Source organism: Papaver somniferum, unplaced genomic scaffold (genome assembly GCF_003573695.1).
Source record: "Papaver somniferum cultivar HN1 unplaced genomic scaffold, ASM357369v1 unplaced-scaffold_133, whole genome shotgun sequence".
In the NCBI taxonomy this organism is placed as follows: Eukaryota; Viridiplantae; Streptophyta; class Magnoliopsida; order Ranunculales; family Papaveraceae; genus Papaver; species Papaver somniferum.
In genome coordinates, this window is record NW_020622492.1 from 17,491,027 (window position 1) to 17,502,752 (window position 11,726).

At 35.3% G+C, this 11,726-nt stretch overlaps 3 long non-coding RNA genes across 4 annotated transcripts; 1 reads left to right on the forward strand and 2 right to left on the reverse strand.

The window, feature by feature from the left end:
- Window positions 1–1,063: 1,063 nt before the first annotated feature.
- Window positions 1,064–3,399, reverse strand: LOC113333463. Of its 2 annotated transcripts, none has more exons than XR_003352017.1 (5): window positions 2,647–3,399; window positions 2,244–2,344; window positions 2,001–2,112; window positions 1,580–1,874; window positions 1,064–1,340 (listed from the first exon to the last, which is right to left on the reverse strand). It is a non-coding gene; the product is annotated as an uncharacterized LOC113333463 (long non-coding RNA). The 2 variants fall into 2 exon arrangements; XR_003352018.1 differs by having other exon boundaries at window positions 1,951–2,112.
- Window positions 3,400–3,414: 15 nt separating this feature from the next.
- Window positions 3,415–5,275, reverse strand: LOC113333464. Its single transcript, XR_003352019.1, has 4 exons — window positions 4,996–5,275; window positions 3,974–4,170; window positions 3,627–3,793; window positions 3,415–3,532 (listed from the first exon to the last, which is right to left on the reverse strand). It is a non-coding gene; the product is annotated as an uncharacterized LOC113333464 (long non-coding RNA).
- Window positions 5,276–6,048: 773 nt separating this feature from the next.
- Window positions 6,049–9,510, forward strand: LOC113333729. The gene is made up of 3 exons (XR_003352277.1): window positions 6,049–6,737; window positions 7,489–7,607; window positions 9,020–9,510. It is a non-coding gene; the product is annotated as an uncharacterized LOC113333729 (long non-coding RNA).
- Window positions 9,511–11,726: the final 2,216 nt, after the last annotated feature.

Sequence of the window (11,726 nt, forward strand, 5' to 3'; positions counted from 1 at the left end):
TGTTTTTTTCTTAATCTTGTTTATGATTACTTAGAAGTTAAATGTTAATTATTCCCACTTTCAGTTTTCAGAGACAGATCAGAGTTGCGCAGCGAAACCACAAGTGTTGACTCCGTTAATTAGTTAACTTCTGATATTTTTATTATGTTGTTTATTGTATCTGTAAACCAGTTGACTATTGTATATGTATCATTTGAGAGAAGTTTATGTATATGTATTCTGAGCGGGGTTAGTTTTGGGATAAGTTTTGTAGCATATTTCTTAATTGAATGTTTAAGTGTTTGAATTAGATTCGTGGTTCTTCTTTATTTAGCTAATCTCTTGGATTAGTCAGCTGCTAGCTTAGGGGGCGCTACATCAGACTTCTTCCTGTTTTTCAGGAACCTCCAATGGTTCAAGAACAAAAATTGATCCTCACTCAGCACAGACTGTTGGATCATTTGATTCATACTTGCTATCCCAATCTGTTCCCTGTACCCAACTTTCAAATGAAGATCCTATTTTGGAATAGTCGTGGTACTTGCAGACCTACTTTTGTTCAAGTAGCTAGAGATATTATTAGAGATCATAAGCCTACTATGGTAGTTATTGTAGCGACTAGGGCTTTTGAGGATAGAGCTACTGAGATTGTAAAGAAATTAGGTTTTGTTAAAGCTTTTGTTGTAGATCCTGTTTATTTTTCTGGTGGTTTATGGTTGCTTTGGAATCCTGCAATTGTAGATATTACTTGCACTTCAACTTCTCGCTATACTACACACCAACACAGCCTTTTTGTGACGTTTATAACGTTGTGCAGAACTTGTGCAACGGTAATAAGCGTTGGAGAAACGGCGTTGCGCATTCTTGTTGCTCAAATTATATTGAGCAACGCTTATAGACGTTGGACAATAGTTGGTGCAACGTTTTATTTTCCAATTTGTGCAACGTATATTCTAATTTGTGCAACGGAAAAATAATTATAGCATCCTTAATAGACGTTGCAAAAGTTTTACTGAGAAATAAAAAAAATGCAATTTTTTATTTTAAAATTAAAATTCCAATATCACAAAACTGGGCACCCGCTCCATTGAATCCAACAACAAATTCTTACAGTATTCTATTTTCCAACATGGATTACATACAACTTATACTCTCTGCAAAAGATCAAAGATCGACATACATTTAAATACTTTCTTGAACTTGTAAAAGTAAATGAGATGAACTAATACCACATATAACTTGAAGATAATCTCAGAGTCGCGGAGCTGATTTATGACTGATTTAACATACCAATTTTCTGAATTTGTTGCACAGTTGATCCTGATGCAGGAAGCCAGCCCAAACTTCTATTGCAGCGGCACCTGAAAAGAGGAAAATACATATATAAATACTCAAACTGATACGAGTCAAAGATACTTGGGACGATAAACGTACTAAATTTAAAAACAATTGAACAGAAGAAACCACATCATTACTATATACTCATAAATGGTATGAATGTTTGTGTTTAAAGGAGTGACGAACATATAAGTAATCTAGTGCGATGAATCAACAGAACACAAAAATCATATGAACATAAGTAGAACATGAAAGATATTACCTGTTTAGGAAATATAATATAAACATAGGTAGAAAGTCATAAGAACTAAAACTTCAGCAACTAATGCCGTCGAATCAATGCAAAGAAGAAAAAAGTAACTCCGTCGATCGTCAGACATGATAAAAAATGAGAACCTTCTTCAGTAAATTTGACAAAAAGCTGACTGCAGAGATGTTGGATTTTTCCGTAAGTGATTAGAACTGTCTCCGCAAAATGTGTGTGACAGTCGAGATGTTGCAAAGAAGAGAAACAACTCGTGAAGAGTAGATATCAACTCTCCACTGTCATCTTGAGCCTGCAAGTAAGATAAATATCGTGAATGAGGGACTCTACACAATGCAACAACTAACACCAGCCAAGACGATACTCACGTGCACTCTGTAAAAGAACATCATTGATCAAATATGAAGCAGCAACTGACCGTGTTATTCAGCTGGACCGCCGAAACAAATGACCGCAGTTACTTCCAAAAAATGCAAACCAATTAAGCCGGACCAAAATATCGCTGCAACAACAAGCTTCTCCACAGTAAACTGTCAATAAGATGCCACGTGAGATGAAAATGTGAGTAACAGGAGGTTTTGCAAGTCAGGAAATCTCTCAAATTGAACTCAGTAACAGTAAGTCACCAAAATCTGAATTTGGCTATAATACTACATTCTACCTCCTCCTCTGGAAGGTTATAACTCGTTAACTCGTATATACTCCATTCCTGCTTGAGAACTGGGAAGCAAGCTTCAAATAGTATTGCAAATCCAGCAGGATCTAATATGAACACACAATGGAACTTACGCGTCAGGAAATAAATAAGCAATAGAAGCGAGCTTCTGGAACACAATATATAAGGGAGAACGAAAACGAAATGAGTCAACTAGCCCAGCAGAAAAAAATCCAGGAAAAAAATCCAAAGATAAGGAAGGGTACAATTACAGTATGTTAAAAGCGAAATATACTTAATGTTATGCAGCAACAAAAGTAAACATGCCCAGATCTCCATATTGGTCACGTATAGCATAAATAATTAACATACTAAGACTTCTTGCATAATAGGAGATAAAGCACCGAACCTGATAAACAACAGCTAGAGCTTTCACAATCTTTGATTTGGCCAAACTAGATAAGGTAGCTTTGAGGATCTCCGCTTTCCACATCAAAAAACGAAATCATCAGATAGCAACGGTAAGCAAGAAAGAAAAACAAGTACTAAAATCTTTTTTCTGATGAACGTGTATTTTCCTACGAGTGCATACTGTTGGATGTTCAAGGGAGAACCATGTTTTTGAATCAGTTATAGATAGTGATGTATCCAAACTGCCATCAAACATCCAACACATAATCTCAAAAATCGATTCCCCCTTCTTAGTGTTCACATTCGAGTCCAACAACAGATGAAAGCACAGTTAACAATTTGAAATTGTGGACAGAGTACAGAAATATGAAAACCTCCTATCAGAAAACATACCTCCAGGAACTTTCTAACAGCTCCCCGCAGCTTAGATGGTTTGGCCCAGCATCCAGAGTATTGTATCACCGAAATATACCTATTAGTAGTAGTCTCATGCTTCGACTTTTAGCCAAAGAAAACTCTGTAGAAGTTAGATTTTTATGTTGATATTAAGGAACCTGAATCACGTATGTCTCTTCCGAGAACAAGATACAGTAGATGATGGAAATTGCAGCTCATAGATTGTCAGTCCAGAAATCTCGCAGTACGATAATATGTTAGGAGAACAAGATACAGTAGTTGAAAACTTACAAGGCTTTGAAACATACCACAAAATGCCACCTTAAAGTTTCAAGAAAATTAAACAGATTCCAACGATTTTTGTAGATTCCTAACCTTGTTCCATGTTAAATGTTGTTTCTGAGCTGCTAAAGATGCTTCTACCCATTCAAAAGTGTGGAACTCCCACCCGGGGAATGAAGAGCCAAAGCTTCGCCTTCTAACCCAATCTAGAAGCACGTAAACGACAATCGGACAATGACTAATTCTTTCTCATGGATAATGTTAATGGGACTTTGAAAAAGATATGATCAGAAGACGAACCTTGTACAACCATTTTTGCCACGATAAATCTCTTCTTCCCTCATTGAGATCACTCAAGATGACTGGACCTAGAACCCCCGCGTTCCATGTCTCAAAATATGGCCAACAAACACAATCACAGATAGTGAAAACCCAAGCAAATAGACTTCTCAAGAAACTGTGCTTCCCTGAATATGAAAGACATTTGACAAAAGAGAATGAAAAGGGGTAACTAACCGGAAGCCCAACAGCAATGCTTAAGATGGATATATTGTTAAGTCCATCTCTTAACTTCATAAATGTTAGCCTTGGGTCATTTACAGAAGGAACAGAAATGAAGCAGTAAAATTATTACAAGTAGAACAAACCTCATTAATCCAGTAAGAGTTAAGAACTTTGGACCACCCAATTTACGTCCAACGCGTTCCTCAGCAACTGACCTCTTGTTCCTCCGGAATTCTAGTTGGGTAATACCTTGGTTCTTTGGATTCCCGTAGACAATACCCTTTGGAACTGGCCTCTTGCAACCACCACGTCTTACACGTACACGGTAAATGACATAACCCTGCAAAGAGAGGAATCCAACAATCAGTACAAAGGATGATAGGAAAATACATGCTGCATTGGAAAGCGAATGCTTATATAATGCTCATATACACATAAAAAGTAACAATATTTGTATCTGGAGAGGCCCACAATAAAATGGATAGGAACAAATACAGAACTTGTACTAACAATGCTAATCATCAATAATGTGCTTCCATCATAAAAAGCAAGCTTGTGTTGAGAGAATTCACTTTCATAGTTTCACCTTTTACGAATAAAACATTGCATTTTAAGATATTAATTCAATTGCCCCTTTTCATAAAACGCCAATCAAGATTCAATTGCCCCTTTTCATAAAAGGCCAAGCTTGATTGTAAGTAGGGAAAATATTTTTTTACTTTCTAAACGCGATGCTTGAATGATTAGAAGAAAAACTGAAGACTATGTTAAGCAAAGGGGAAGAATGACCACCTTTCTCATACCTATTATCTAACATTTTTTTAGTCTATGACCATCATTAGACAAAACAGAAACCTAACACCAGTCAAACATTGTAGAAAAACAAGAGCATTGGGAGATTAACATTTACAACTACATGAAATCTAAAACAACTTCAACAAAATAAACTAAATTAAACCTAAGAATTCACAAAAATGAAATTAAAGTATACACATGCTTTGAAGCAACCTAAAAACATAAATAACATACACAAAATTGCAAAATCTTTACCAAAATTAATGCTACCAAGATAAAACCATTAATTCTGTGAGATACTATTCACAAAACTAGGTCAAAATCAGACAACATCATCAAAAATAAACAAAACTAGAATTGGGGTTTGTACCTGATGATAAATTAGGTAAGAATCAATCAATTTTTGGTCAATAGAAGCATATTCGACTATTAGATTGAGGGGTTTTTTGGATTTCAGGAACAAGATATTCTAGGGTTGCTAAAAAAGTTCAAGTTCTCATAACGTAGATTTAGGTTTCTGATAGATGGGTTTTGATTAGGATACCAGGTTTTAGTAGAAACGGTCTTGATTTTCGGTTGAAATAAAAGCAGATTTCGTAGTTGTTCTTGTTTATAAAAAGAGGGGCTTTGAAAGGAGACCGAGAGAAAAATTTCTGTTTCTTGGAGAGAGAATAAAATCCGAGTTATGAGATTAAATGAAATAAAAGTTAATGTATCAGAAAATTAATAAATAAAAAAACTACTAAAACCCCATAAGCTTACTATATATTACAAAAAGACCATAGGGTGTACAACGGTTGTAGGCGTTGACCATACGTTGCACCACTAGTTTATTTTGGTAAATGAAATAGATAATTTGTGCAACGGATAATTTGGTGCGCAACGATATTAACGTTATTAACTGCGCAACGACTATATACGTTGCGCACCTCCGAAAATGAAGCGTTGCTAAAACCAGGATTTGGTGTAGTGCTGGTCTATTCATGCAATAGTTTCTATGGTTAATTCGCCTTTGTCTATGCCTTCGCTGTTTTCATCAATTTATGGGAGTCCAAACCATGTGATTCGTCAAAGGTTATCAGCTGAGCTTGAGGCAGTCTCTTCGTTGTCTGGTTGTAGTTGGATGGCCGTATGGGATTTTAACTCCTTTTTACACAGTACTGACAAAATTAGTGGAAATCCAATGTTTATTTCTCAATATCAAGAATTAACTTCAGTCTTCAATAAATGTGGTTTAATTGACTTGGCTTCTCCTGGTCTGAGATTTTCATGGAATAACCATCAAGTTGGTAGACATAACATTAAAGAATAGACAAGGTGGCTGTGAATGGTCCTTTTCAAGTTCAATTTTCTGCAGTCCAGGTAACTACTCTTTCTTATTTTAATTCGGATCATAGAGCTTTGTTAATAGATTTTAATCCTTCAAAATCTAAATTTATTGTTATACCTTTTCGTTTAGAAGCTATGTGGCTTGAGGATCCTAGATTTGGTCATGTTGTTTAACGGTGTTGGTCTTCCTTATATGCTTATATTGCCAATCCATCTATTTTTGATAAATTTAGCTCTTTACAAAAGCATGTTGTCAAATGGAATAAAATTGTTTTTGGTCAACTTAGAGTTAATATTCAAACTGCTAAATGTAACTTAGCTTTTGCCCGTCAACAATTTGATCTTGTGCCTTCTGTTTTCAATAATAATGATTTGGCTATTGTCTTAAGTTATATTTGGATGCTTTACATCTTGAGGAAATATTTTGGCATAAAAAATCTAGAGTTTAGTGGATCAAAGCTGGTAATTTGAATACCCACTTTTTTCATATTTCCACCCTTGTTCACAGATACAGGAATCATATTCAGTGCATTAAGCATGATAATAGTTCTTGGGTTACTGGTCAAGAAGAAGTTTCTAATGTTCTTGTGGACTTTTTCAAAAATTTGTTTACTTCTTCTGGTTCTTCATCTTGTTCTCTTTATATGTTGAACTTTATTGTTAAAACCCATGTTTCAGATGCTTCTAATTCAGATCTTGTTGTTCCTATTACTGATTTAGAAATCACTACCGCTCTTCATGCTATGGGTCCTTTGAAGTGTCCTGGCGTTGATGGGTTACAGGGTAAGTTTTTTGTTAAGTACTGGCATATTGTTGGGTCAGATGTTTCTAATTTAGTTAAGTCTTTTTTTTTTGGATGGTCTTATGCCTCATATTCTTAATAAAACTTACTTGGCTTTAATTCCTAAGTTGGATAATCCGACTTCGTCCTAGCAATTTCGTCCAATCATCCTGTGTAATTTTTGTTATAAGATAATAACTAAGATTTTATCTTCTAGATTATCTCCTTTGTTTAATGTTCTCATTTATAATTCTCAATCAGTCTTTGTTAAGAGTAGGACTGTCTTTGATTATGTTCTTATTACTAATGAATCGTCCCATTCCTTCAAACACAAGAAAGGAAAGAGTGGTTGGTTTTCTTTAAAATTAGATTTTGAAAAGGCCTATGACCTGATTAGTTGGAATATTTTAGCTCTTGCTTTGCAGAATTTTGGTTTTCATGACAAGTTTATTCATTGGGTTATGTCTTGCGTTACGACTTCGTCTTTTCAAATCCTTGTAAATGGTTTCCCATCTTCCTCCTTTATACCCTCTTGTGGCCTTCGCCAGGGAGATTCTCTGTCTCCGTATTTGTTTAGTTTATTTCTTTACTCATTGATGTTGTTATTTCTAAATAAATCTCTTTCTGGTTTTAAATCTTATAGGGGGTTCCAATGATTACTCATAGTTTCTATGATGATTATAATATCATCTTCCTAAAAGCTACTCATTCTAATTTTGTTAATCTATAAGCTTTTCTTTTTCTTTTTTGTAGCTGGACTGATCAAAAGATTAATTTCCAAAAGTCTAGTATTATGTTCTCTTCGAATATCTCACTTCATGATGCTAGGCGGTTTGCAAAAAAATTGAATGTTAAAGTTTCTCCTAATCCATGTAAGTATTTAGGTACTCCTATTCTTTGGACAAGAATTAACATTCAAACTTTTAAGGATGTGTTAGATAGAATTGCTCAACGCTTCTCGGGCTGGAAAAAAAGATCTTTACATTTTGCTGGCCACAATACTTTGATCAAGGCTTCTATTGATCCTATTGCCAATAATTTAATCTTTACTATTAGGTTACCAATAGGAGTTACTAAGGCTATTGATAAAATGCGTAGAGACTTTCTTTGGGAGGACATAAATGGCCGCCAAAAAAGACATTTTGTTGCTTGGGATACTATTTTCCATCATTCTACAATGGGTGGTTTGGGTATTCGCAATTTATCTTCTAATAATTTAGCTTTCATGGCTAAAATGGCATAGAGAATACAATACAACCTGGATTCTCCTTTGGGTCTCCTACTTAGAGTTAAATACTTTTATTCTTGTTCTTTTTGGTATGTTGATTCTAAGGGTAGACATTCATTTTTCTGGTCTAGCATTTTGAAAGTTAAGGTTATTCTCAAGGAGGTCATTGGATGGCAGATTGGTAATGGGTTAACAGTGAGTTTCTGGCATGATATGTGGGAAAAAGATTTACCTTTGGCTTCTTTTTTGAGTCCTGATTCCCCTTTTGATTTTAATTTGAAAGTAGACCTTATTAATTTAGGTACTGATCAACGAGATGTGTCTTGTGTTGCTGGCTTTCTTCCTTATTATATTTTGTCTCTTATCAAGTCGATTCATGTGATAACTTGTCCTTCCATCCCTGATAGAATGGTTTGGCATGCTTCAAAGTCAGGTTTACCAACTTTTAAGTCTGTTTATTCTCATCTCAATGATAATGTTTCCTCTTTTGATCCTTTATGGAAAAAACTTTGGCATTTTCCCTGTTCTCAAACTGTTCTTGTGGTTGTTAGCAGACAAAAATCTCCCAGTTAGAGCTTACTTATCACATACTGGTTTAGATATAAACCCTGAATGTCTTCTTTGTCATTTTCATGATGAGACTTTCGATCATCTGCTTGTTGATTGTCCTTTGACGACTCAGGTTTGGATGAAATTACAGGATTCTTGGAATATGAACTTACATTCAATGCATATTTTTTTTGTCATGTTTAGTTGCTACTACTTCTTCTTATTTTACTAATGATGAGCTGTCTTGGTCAATTTTCTATCCTTATATTCTTTGGAATATCAGGACTACTAGAAATAAATTAGTTTTCGACCATCAATCTTTTGATGCTAGTCGGATACTTTCTTTGGCTTATTCTCAAGCTCATGAACATTGGGTTATTGTTGAACTTTCAAAGATGAATTTGAACTTACGAAAGGAAGTTGTTTTCCTTAATTGGCAGGCACCTTCTTTTCCCTTACATAAGCTTATCTGTGATGGGGCTCCAACTTTAAATTCTTCTTTTGCAGGTGCTGGAGGTATAACTCGTGATAATGTTGGTCTTTTTGTTGCTGGCTTTTCTCATCACTTGTGACTGAATTCTTCTACTACAACTGAGATTTGGGCAATTCATAATGGACCTCTTCTTGCTATTAAGATGAATATTTCTCATCTTGTGGTGGAAAGTGACTACTTAAACTATTTCTTTTTGTAAATATGATGTTTCTCCTCCTTGGTACTTGAGAGGTCTTCAACTTAACATTCTTCAACTGGTTAACTCCTTTCAAGTAGTTATTTTTGTGTACAATCTTCGTAAGGAGAATATGGTGGTTGATGTTTTGTCCAAGAAAGCTTTAGTTCCTTCTGTTTCTCAGGAGTGGATTGCCCATCCCCCTCCTTGTATTTTGTAAACTCTTCATGATGATCATATGTGGATGGCTTTGCCCCGTGTTGTCAGAGCCGTTTAGTTTGTATATAAAGCTTGTTGTTTACCAAAAAAACAACAACGTGTATTTATAAAGTCTATACAGGGTCAAGTGCTAGTATTTTGTGGTTTGGTTCCCACACCATAGAAAATTGGTATACCGGTCGTTACACTGGTTTTTAGGTTGTAGTTTACAAGAGGTTTGATTTAATAGCTAGATGATCGCGCCTCGGGGTTCAACAAAGAACATTATCAAACGACAAATGTTATACCATTAAAGGTTCATTGTGGCCTATTCCTATGCACATGCAAAATCATATAACTTGTCATTTTTGAACCTATTATGAGTATGAGAAAATGGCAACCGTATGTGTCAAAGTGTCAAAATTTACCACTTAGGTATACGCAGCAGACTTTATAGCAAACGATAGAAAGTTCATCTCTCGATGGTCATAATGACGCTCGTTGGTCATTACAGCTAAAAAAGCGGGGGTACAACAACTACACCCAATATTTTGATTAGGAATCTGTATGGATAACTCCAATATACTTCTAAGAGAATCAACTAGACAGTCAGACTCAATCTTAATAAAAGTATATCAAAGAGTTATATCTCTCTTTCTCGATTCAATACTTACTCAAGCAAATAGAATTCTACGAGTCTAACTGAATACAATAGAAATCACTTGAACGGTACCAATGACCAATATTCAAGGATCAATCAATTACAATCAACAACCAAAGGTTGGATTTCCCAATTGATCGATTCAAACGCACAACCTGTGATATTTCAATTACATAACAAAATATAATCCGGAAAAGAAATAACACAGACACCAGAAGTTTTGTTAACGAGGAAACCGCAAATGCATAAAAACCCAGGGACCTAGTCCAGATTGAACACACACTGTATTAAGTCGCTACAGACACTAGCCTACTACAAACTAACTTCGGCCTGGACTGTAGTTGAACTCCAATCAATCTCACACTGATCCAAGGTACAGCTGCGCTCCTTACATCTCTGATCCCAGCAGGATACTACACACTATATTCCCTTAGCTGATCTCACCCACAACTAAGAGTTGCTACGATCCAAAGTCGAAGACTTTAATAAACAAATCTGTATCACACAGAAAAGTCTACGATAATAGATAAATCTTTCTTCCACAGAAATACCTACAAGTTTTTGTTCCGTCTTTTGATAAATCAAGGTGAGCAAGAACCAATTGATAAGCCAGACTTATGTTCCCGAAGAACAGCCTAGAATTATCAATCACCTCACAATAGTCTTAATCGGCTAGCGAAAGAAGATATTGCGGAATCACAAACGATGAGACGAAGATGTTTGTGACTTCTTTTATATCTTGCCTATCGGAGAAATCAATCTCAAGCCAATCTTTACGATTGTACTTAGTACGATAGAAACAACAAGATCAGATCACACAACTACGAGGAAGTAGTATCGTTCTGGCTTCACAATCCCAATGAAGTCTTCAAGTCGTTAACCTACAGGGTCTCGATAGAAACTTAAGGTTAAAGGAGAATCGACTCTAGATTATACAACTAGTATCACACATCATGTTTGGAGATTAGGTTTTCCAGTTGCTAGAGTTCTCCCTTATATAGTCTTTCAAATCAGGGTTTGCATTCTAAGTTACCTTGGTAACAAAGCATTCAATATTCACCGTTAGATGAAAACCTGATTAGGTTCAAGCTAATATCTTTCAATCGTTAGATCGAAACTTAGCTTGTTACACACAAATGAAATGCACGTTTTTAAGTTTGTGTAACCGCACCCAAACATGTACATTTAGTTGGTTCAACAGTAGTTAACCAAATGGTTAGTCATATGAGCACTTTCATATCAACCATATTTTTCTTTACCATAACTAGTTCAAATGACTCAAATGAACTAGTTAGAGACTTGTTCAATTGCTTAGATCTTTTTAATAGACACAATTGAAATAAAAACGATTTGGTTCACTCAAATCGATTCATGAATTTTATAGCCACGGTTTGCAATTATGCATTCCTTAGTTCATATAAGTTTAAGTTCACAAATAATCGTTTTTAGAAAATAACCAACTTAAGTATGTGAGATGGTACGCGAACTTAAGTACCCGGAATAAGTTTGTTTTTAGTTTAAAAACTCAAGCAGAATTTCTCGGGATGAGAACTTCCGACAGTATGCGGACTTGGTACGCGGACTTTAATTCCGGCTTTCCTGAGTAGCAAAGTACGCATACTTTGGTTCAAGGAATAAGGACTTACACACATATGTGTTACCACACAATGTTTATAACCTTCCATGG